The sequence below is a fragment of the Bos mutus genome, chromosome 21 (assembly GCF_027580195.1).
Source record: "Bos mutus isolate GX-2022 chromosome 21, NWIPB_WYAK_1.1, whole genome shotgun sequence".
NCBI classification, from domain to species: domain Eukaryota; kingdom Metazoa; phylum Chordata; class Mammalia; order Artiodactyla; family Bovidae; genus Bos; species Bos mutus.
The window spans coordinates 38,294,668-38,304,785 of NC_091637.1; the positions used below are offsets into that span (position 1 = coordinate 38,294,668).

Genomic DNA, 10,118 nt, shown 5'->3' on the forward strand with positions numbered 1-10,118 from the left:
AGAGAGTTAATACCAAGAGTGAAATGGTTTCCTCCTCTATCCTCTGGCATTTGTTTTTTCTCCTTTTTCTCTATAAGTACCACTTCCCCAATTAAAATTTAAGTTATCCACCCTAGTCTCCTAAGCTTCATCAACTTTCTGGCCAGTTTTTTGCTCAATGTGCATGGTTAACATGTACTTAATACCTACTTGTATTTTACTTCTCTTACAAACTTCTCCTTGACATCCTTGCTACTTCTTGTCACCGCTTCTTTTGGATGTTTCTACTTATTAAATTCTCACTTCTCCTTGATATCTTAAAATCTGCTTTAGTGTATAAGTGACGATGAAAACCAATAATGCAAAAAAGAGTTGTGTTTGTGCATAAAAACCACTGATTGTGTATGCCCACATATCCTAATCATATCTTAGTTCAGTGACTCTTTTCCTTCTTTCATTCCCATCCTGTTTCTCTTAACCTGCTGCTGCTGCTAAGTCGCTTCAGTCGTGTCCGACTCTGTGCGACCCCATAGCTGGCAGCCCACCAAGCTCCGCCGTCCCTGGGATTCTCCAGGCAAGAACACACCCACACATACAGAACTGTGCTCCTACACACACACACACACACACAACATGTGTACACGCATGGTCAGTTTGTCCATTTTGACTCTGTGATAATTCCCTGGTGGCTCAGCTGGTAAAGAATCCATCTGCAATGCGGGAGACCTGGGTTCAACCCCTGGGTTGGGAAGACGCCCTGGAGAAGGGAACAGCTACCCACTCCAGTATTCTGGCATGGAGAATTCCATGGACTCTATAGGACATGGGGTCGCAATGAGTTGGACACAACTGAGCAACTTTCACTTTCACTTTTTCACAGTGACTATTTTTACAGAGAAAAAATTCTGAGCTTAATTATAAATAATAATAGTGTCACTAAATACATGATAAAGGGAATCCCCTGGCAGTCCAGTGGTTAGGACTCAGCCCTTTCACTGCCAGGCCCTGGGTTTGGTTCCTGGTCAGGGAACTAAGATTCCACAAACCATGCAGCTAAAAAAAAAAAAAAAAACACACCATGATACAGGTTCACAGTTTTACACAATTACATAGCCAGTCTGCGTGGATTGTGTGATTGATTGAACTCATAAAATAAACAATTAAAATAATTGTAGTTTAAAAAGAAGTTTTTGTTAATATATTGCAGTCTGGACTGATTATCTGGAGAGGTTATTCATGCTGGTGGCTGTTATTGGTTAAAAATAATTAATTTCCTATGGGCTATAAGGGATTAACCACTTCTAAACTTCCTCTTAATCATTTATCATGAAGCTTTTGCTCTACATTTCCTTCAGGGAAAAAAAAGTCCTCTTTCTCTTACAGAGCAATATTAATCACACAAGAATAGAAAATCTTCTCATTAAAGCCCTGAAGCTCATTGGGGAAGTTTAAGTTATTCTAACACCTCCCTGATATTGTTGGATCCATGTAGCAAAGATCACTGACTTTCCTGCCAGTTAATTGTCTTACATGAGCTGATCTAAAGACCAAAGTCCATTTTCTATGCCAAGTGGAAAGGAGAGCTGTAGCTGTTTCTACTAAAGCAGCTAATTAAGTTTCTCTTCCAAAACACTCTATGTCCTTTAGTCCTATTACATTAGCACATGCTTATAAGCATGTTACAGATGTGCTTCATTTTATGCAACTGATGTTTCTGAAAAGTCAAGGATATTTAGAACCCATCTGAGGAGCAGTGAAGGTTTCAGGTTAAAGAAACCTATGCAAAAATAATTTTGTCAAATGAAACATTCTGAGGTAAACACCTCTCCTCTAACAGATAAAATTTTTATAAAATCATTGTGGGAACACAAACATAATAATACACCATAAAGCTGAAGAAACATTGGCAAGACGAAGCCTGCAGCATAAGAAAAGAAAGAAAAAAGGCAGAGTCAAAAGAAACAGGACACACAGATTTAGTAAATTAATAATGAGGACAATGGAAGGGAAGAATCTCACCTTCAGAAAGCAAACCCACCTAAGACTGATCGTCAAGGAATTTCGGAAATCATCTGAGGTGATAGTGAACCACTAAGGAAGCAATTTAAGAGAAAAAAAGGCTCTTGTGTAGTCTAACCAAGTGGGAAGTATCCATATGAAAGATTTCCTCTCTCACTTAGTGCATGCACTAGAAAAAGCATTCCTGAAGTTAACTAAAGTATCAATTTTTAAGTTCTAAGTCTTTCCAACTAAAGAGTAAACAGCATGATAAATGTTATGCATTTTTAAGTTCTCTGGCAACCACTGGATTGAACAAACTAAACAAGTATAATTTCCCTGAAAACCCTTACTTTTGAGTTTAAGCATGTTATCATATATGGTAAAGCTCCAATAGAAAGATACAGTGTTTCCCCAATTTAAGTCATTGAAATTTTTGCTAAAATTATTTTCAGGAATTAAAGATAAGAGCATCATAAATGACCAAAAGTTATGTTAAAATACATGAAAAATGATAGAAAAAAATGACACAAGGAAACAGGAAATAATTAAATATAAATATTTTATTAAATTTGATTTAGAATATTTATGTGAAACTTCCTAGGTGGCTCAGTGGTAAAGAATCTGCCTACCAATGCCGGAGACCCAAGAGACATGGCTTCGATTCCTGGGTCGGGAAGATCCTCTGGAGTAGGAAATGGCAACGCACTCCAGTATTCTTGCCTGGATGGACAGAGGAACCTGGCAGGCTACAGTCCATTGGGTCACAAAGAGTCAGACACAACTGAGCAACTAAGCACAGCACAGTTCAGGACACATGGCTAGTGTAGAATAATGGCTGTTCTTGACAAGGTTATGGAGAGGAGAGGAAAGGTGTCACGTGCCAGTTGGAAAAAGCCATGGGCTTTATTACTGCTAAAGGTACCAAATTATTAAGAAGTATATGGACAAATGATGAATATATGCCTGTTTGACATCCTTCAGATTAAATTTCAATTAAGGAATATGGTCACAAGCTTCAATAAGGTTTGAGCAAGAAGAACAAACTAGAAATAAAAAAGGTCTAAATCTGAAGTCTTTCCAAGCTATTACAGTTTTCTTAGCATATCCCAAATATCAAACACTTTATAAGATGTTCTTCACTATCTATATGCATTGCTGTTTCATACACCTAGAAGTTTCAGCACATAAGTTTTGTTACGAAGACTTCAAACTTTTCAGTTACCACCTACAGATAGGATCCTATTTTAGTGAACACACAACCAATGTGCTTTGTGGTCTTAAACCAGATTTTTTTCAGGTTTTGACTTAAACACCTGAGTGGAAATTTGAGAAGAGATGAGGAGTTGATGGGTTCCATTTTTACCACTTGGGAGATTTTCAGTAAACAATTGAATATTCACATCTGAAGTTCAAAAATAAGATGAGCTAGAAATAAATCTTTGGGGTTCATTAACAAATGATGGGAACTGAAGCCAAGAAAGTACTGAAGATTATTCAGATGGGCTATTCAGAGGACGAGTGTAAAGTGATATGAGAAAAAGTCTAAGAAACAATAAACATCTTGAAGAAAAAAGAACTCATTATTTAATGCTAAGCCAGAAGAAAGCAAGAATTTCTTATTGAATGACTACTTTTCAAAGCCTGTTCTGTATGAAGCTGTATCATTTTACTGCCTTTCATTTTAAGTTCATTTTCACTTTACAAATCACACAGCACACAGACCCATACACAAACACAGATTTCATAATTGTGGTTATGGCACAACAAATGTTTATGAAATATTTACTATGTACCAGATACAGTGCTAAGTTTTTATATAAGTTCACTCATTTAATCTTCATAACAGCCTGCTCTACCTATCTGTGGCCATGTAACAAACTAACAGAAAACTTGGTTATTTTACAACAATAGCCATTTATTATATTTCTTGATTAATGAAATCAAGTCAAGGGATCAGGTAGGGGATAAGTATCATACTTAAACTCCACATGAAGTCAGCTGAGGTCACTAGATGATATTCAGCTGGTCTGGATTTAACATAATTAGCAAAACTAAAATTTTTGGTAGTTTGAAAGACAAGTAAATTGTTAAAATATTACTGGGCACAGAGCACTCATAGATTTAACAGAGGACACAAGCTTTGTCAACATACAACCCTCAAAAAGTTTTATTTTAGTGAAGAGAATGAAGGCAATAACCTCAGCACAAAATCATTATTATGTATTATGAATCAAGTACTGTGGAATATCTATGGCACTTCAGAGGAAGAAAATAGTCTGATCTGCACTGATCCTCTATATGGAATGTGTCCTCTGCCATCATGACTACCTCAAATGTCACAGCCTCCTGAAGGCATTCCTGAATCTCCAAACTCTCTGCCCTTGAACCTCTGTTGTTACACTGTTTACATTTATCTCAGGATACTCACTTTACCTCACGTTTTATGTAGTTATGTTTGCCCTTTTCTAATCTCCTCTCCTCTATTAACCAGACCATTTGTCTTACTCATCTTTAGCTCCTATCACATAGAACAGAAAAAAAAAGAATCAATAATTATGAACTAATTTTGAATATGAACCTATTAAAGAATTATTGAGTGTCCACTTAAACTGTTGATTATCTACTATATACCAAGAACTAGGTATAGAGAGTTTAATAAAACATGTGTGTGGCATGCTAAGTTGCTTCAGTCATGTCCAACTCTGTGTGACCCAATTGACTGCAGCCTGCCAGGCTCCTCTGTCCATGGGGATTCTCCAGGCAAGAATGCTGGAGTGGGTTGCCATGTTCTCCTCCGAGGGATCTTCCCAATTCAGGAATCAAACCCACGTCTCTTCTGTCTCCTGCATTGGCAGGTGGGTCCTTTATCACTAGCACCACTTGGGAAGCCAATAAAACATGGTCCGTGTACAAGAGTTGACAATGTAGTTGTCAATTAGATCCAAATTAGAGTTCAAGGATTCACACTATTACAATTAAGGCACCCATGATAATATCTTGAATCCAATTTAAAGTGAAAGATTTACCTAACACAAATTTTATAACTTCATTTTTTACAATTTACAAAGACCTAAACACTCAAATAATCTTACATTAGGAATCTTTTCTTCTTTTTTTTTTTTTGCCCAATTAGGGGAAAAGCTCTTCCCTCATCATCAAGGAGTGTTACTTGCAATTTTTAAAAACAGATTAAAATTGGTGAGTAGAAAACTAAGTAGGCCAAGGCTGAAAATAAACGTTAACATTTGACTGAAAACAGCGTCAGAATATCAATGGTAGATCAATATCCTTATTAACAAAAGTATGTTACTTAAATTCTATTTCATCTGCCCTTTGTATTTATCACAATACATTTTATCCTTAAAGTGATATATAAATTTTCAGATTCCTTTATCAAAACTTTAACATGATTTATGAAAAGCAAGCATGAGTTTGAGTGAACTCCACGAGTTGGTGATGGACAGGGAGACCTGGCGTGCTGCAGTTCATGGGGTCACAAAGAATCGGACACGACTGAGCGACTGAACTGAACTGAACTGATGAAAAGTAAATCTTGCTATTTTCAATTCACAGTGCTTTTTGTCTTTCTTAAAATTTTTGCTTTTGAGACAGAAGTCTTAAAGGTACACATGGAAAAGCAATACGTGATCACCGTTGAAAGCTAAGACAATCTAGTCAGAAAGTTTTTACACCTGTCAGCTAATGCTGATGCTCTGAGTATGACATGCTGCAGGGCTTGAAGAAATGGCAATTAGTATTACTCCTTCTTCCTTTCCCTCTCCTTCAGCAGAATCCATACCAACCTCCTCATAATCCTTCTCAAGGGCAGCCATGTCCTCACGGGCCTCAGAAAACTCTCCTTCGTCCATGCCTTCACCCACATACCAGTGAACAAAGGCATGCTTTGCATACATCAGGTCAAACTTGTGGTCCAGGTGAGCCCAGGCCTCAGTGATGGCTATGGTATTGCTCAGCATGCACATAGCTTGCTGTACTTTGGCCAGGTGTCCACCAGGTACCACAGTAAGAGACTGATAACTAACGCCAACCTTGAAGCCAGTGGGGCACCAGTCCACAAACTGGATGCTGCACTTGGTCTTGATGGTAGCAATGGCAGCATTGACATCTGTGGGAACCACATTACCACAGTACAACAAGTAGCAAGCCATTTACCATGGTGAGGGTCACATTTCACCATCTGGTTGGCTGGTTCAAAGCAAGCATTGGTGATCTCTGCTACAGAAAGCTGTTCATGGTAGGCTTTCTCAGCAGAGATGACGGGGCATGTGTGGCCAGTGGGAAGTGGATGTGGGGATAGGGCACCAGGTTCAGGTTGGTCTGGAACTCTATCAGATCCACGTTCAGGGCTCCATCAAACCTCAGGGAAGCAGTGATGGAGGACACTAGCTGTCTAATAAGGTGGTTAAGATTTGTGTAGGTTGGGCACTCAGTATCAAGTTTTCTATGACAGATGTCATAGATGGCCTCATTGTTTACCATGAAGGCACAATCAGAGTGCTTCAGGGTGGTGTGGGTGGTGAGGATAGAGTTGTAGGGCTCAAATACAGCTGTGGAAAGCGGGGGTAGGGCTCAACTCCAGCTTGCACTTCTTGCCATAATTGACAGAGAAATGTTTCATCAGCAAGGAGGTGAACCCAGAACCAGTTCCCCCATCAAAGATGTGGAAAGCCAAGAAGCCCTGAAGATCTGTGCACTGGTCAGCCAGTTTCTGAATTCAGTGCAAGACAAGGTCAATGATCTCCTTGCCAATGGTGTGGGGACCTTGGGCATGGTTATTGGCAGCATCTTCTTTGCCTGTGATGAGCTGCTCAGGGTGGAAGAGTTGGCAGTAGGTGCCAGTTCAAACCTCATCAATGACTGTGGGTTCCAGATCTACAAACACTGTGCTGGTCACATGCTTGCCAGTGCCTGTGTCACTGAAGAAGGTGTTGAAGAAGTCAAATCCTCCCCCAGTAGTCTTCTCGTTGCACCTCTGGCCATTGGGCTGGATGCCATGCTCCAGACAGTAGCACTCCCAGCAGACATTACTTATCTGGACACCAACCTGGCCAAGGTGGATGGAGATGCAGTCATACATGGTGGCTACAGGTCAGCAGGCACAGGCAGCAGGAGCAGACACCAGCTCACAGTTGCCATCCCCAACAAGCTAAGAGTCGAGGTAAGTAATGCACTGTCATAATGCTTTAGTAAATGAGGGTGTTTTCTTATTAAATCAGCAATAATAATTTTCTAACTCAAAGGCTAAAAATTCAGGGACTGCTTAATGACTTTTGCACATAATAAATTCTTTTAGTGGGCATGATAAGTTCTAATTTATACTCTATTAATCAATTGAAACTCAAGGTGACCTTCCATGAAAAACAAATCCACAAATTAAACAAGTCTTTCAAACAAACAAACAAAATCTTTTCTGTTCATTTCCCTTAACAATGGACTGGTTCACAGCTACTTTAAGTTTTCTACTGGCTCATATCAAAATAAAACCTAAAGAAAATCAATGAAAATTCAGCCAGAATAAAATATAAAATGATTATAAAGTTTAAAGAGTTAATTTTTGCAGAGAGATTTGAATTGTAGCAATAAAAGTCTTTAAGCACACATAAATAATTTCTACCTGAAAAAATTTTTTTAATATTTTATTTATTTATTTGACTGCACTGGGTCTTAGCTGTGGCATGTGGGATGTTCTAGTTGCGGCCTATGGGATCTAGTTCCCTGACCAGGAATTGAACCTGGACCCCCTGCATTGAGAGCACAGGCCTTAACCACTGGACCATTAATGAAGTCCCTCTACTTGAGAAATGTAGGCATATGCTGCTAAGCATAGATGATAATCACTGAGAAGGGAATTCTTGTTTTTTCTGGCATCTTTATATACACAAAATATAAATTTGATTATAATAGAATAATTATGAGAATAATTATCCAACACAAGTGGATATCATTCTCTGTTCTTTTAAACTACAGAGTATGTATTAGTAATTCTCTGGTGACTTTCCCCTGAGACGTTGCCTACACTCAATTATTTTAAAAGAAGACACATTAGAAGATATCTATTAAGCAATGCTCAAACAGAGCCCTGATTCAGGAAGAAAGGACATTAAAATGTGCTTTAATCTACAAGAACTTATTTTTCACTGTAGAGTTAGAAGAAGCTGGCTCTTTTCCCTCTAAAAAAGGGGGAGACTAGAAACAGAGTCACAAGACATAGGAAACTCACAGAACGTTAATATTGCTTCCTATCCTCCTGAGGGGCTTCACAGCTGGTGCTAGTGCTAAAGAATGCGCCTGCCAGTGCAGGAGCCATATAAGACACGGGCTCAATCCCTGTTGGGAAGATGTCCTGGAGAAGGGCATAGCAATCCACTCCAGTATTCTTGCCTGGAGAATGCCATGGACAGAGGAGCCTGGAAGGCTACAGTCCAGAGGGTCACAAAGAGTCAGACATGACTGAAGCAACTTAGTGCACATACACATCCTCCTGAGACCCAGTAAGTTAAAAAAAATAGTGGAGAGGATCTTATTCAAAGAAAGATTATAATTTCTCACCATTATTAGCAGAATATAATAATGCACACCCAGTGTGAAAAAATAACAAACGGTGTTATTATTTCTCCAGTTTAAGAGTCCACACAGGAACTGTATCAATCCTTACCCTTTTCAAGAGATAAAGATACATCATCAGGAAATCTCAATGTGATCAACAGAAATGGCACAGGTCAAAAAGTCAAGACTGTCAGCTGTTGACTAAAATGTATTTTCCTTTTATTCCTAGACACAAAACTAAACAAAAATTTCCAGCCTTGTGTGACTATTTTTCTCCATAGAATAAAATGTGACACGTGCCTCTAATGGATCTAAGTCTTAGGACCATGACTATGCCTCTACCATGCTATCTTTCTCTTTCTCACCCCAAAGCCACAGAGACTCCATTTCTACCATGCAAAGAATGACAATCCTAAGGGTATGATTGGGCAACCAATGGAAAAAACTTGTGTCTCTGAATAACCTCATGGAGCAGAGTTGAACCTTTCAGTTTGGGCTGTTATTTAAAAGAGAAGCTAGATTCCATCTTCTTTAATGTATTGACTCCTTGTTCTCTTTGCCATAGCATCCTGAGTGCATACATACTCAGTTGCTTCAGTCATGTCCAACTCTTTGTGATCTTATGGACTGTAGCTTGCCAGGCTCCTCTGTTTATGGGATTCCCCAGGCAAGAACACTGCAGTGGGTTGCCATGCCCTCCTTCAGGGGATCTTCCCAACTTGGGGATCAAACCCACATCTCCTGCATCACAAGTGGATTCTTTACTCACTGAGCACTTGGGAAGCCTGCCATAGCATTCTAGTCTTAGACTGCTGCTGCCAAGTCGCTTCAGTCGTGTCCAACTCTGTACGACCCCATGGACTGCAGCCTACCAGGCTTCTCCGTCCATGGGATTCTCCAGGCAAGAACACTGGAGTGGGTTGCCATTTCCTTCTCCAAGTCTTAGACTAATAGAGACAAATATTTCCTGTTCACTGAAATTGTCTAAGAAATACATTATCAGTACTTTGATTCATTATTCTTGATCAGCATAGGTCTGATCTAATTGAGAGTAGCCAGGCATCCACATATCCAAACATAAGCAATCTTTAAAAAGAACAAATTCTGCTAATGTAACCCAAGTATAGTGATGATACCTAAATTCAACAACTATAGATAATCTAACTTCATGATTGGACTTTATATAAAAACTTGGGGCTTCCAAATTACTGAAGGTCAGAGTCTGGTGATCAATAAAAGAAAGACTTAGTTTTAAAAAGACTTTATAAAGTGACATTTGACATTTAAAAAAATCATTTAAATCTTTTTTCAACGAGAAGATATTTAATAACAGTTTGCTTTTATTTTATGGTTTGTATAAAATATAGGTAAATTACCCTGCACCTAATTTATGATATTTCTATACACTTACTCAAATCTACCTTGCTTCCTCACAAATGCCCAGATTTCTTTTAATAGAGTAAAATGTCTATTAAAGGGAAGATAAGATTCTAGATAATCTTCTGAGAAGGAAAAACAATTTGAATTTATATCCCATTATAAAAGATTGATTTCATATATTTTTCCAAAAA

The 10,118-nt window shown here is 38.6% G+C and overlaps 1 pseudogene; it reads right to left on the reverse strand.

Moving 5' to 3' along the window:
- Positions 1–5,675: 5,675 nt before the first annotated feature.
- Positions 5,676–7,078, reverse strand: LOC102280154 (tubulin alpha-1B chain pseudogene; annotated as a pseudogene).
- Between the last annotated feature and the right edge of the window lie 3,040 nt (positions 7,079–10,118).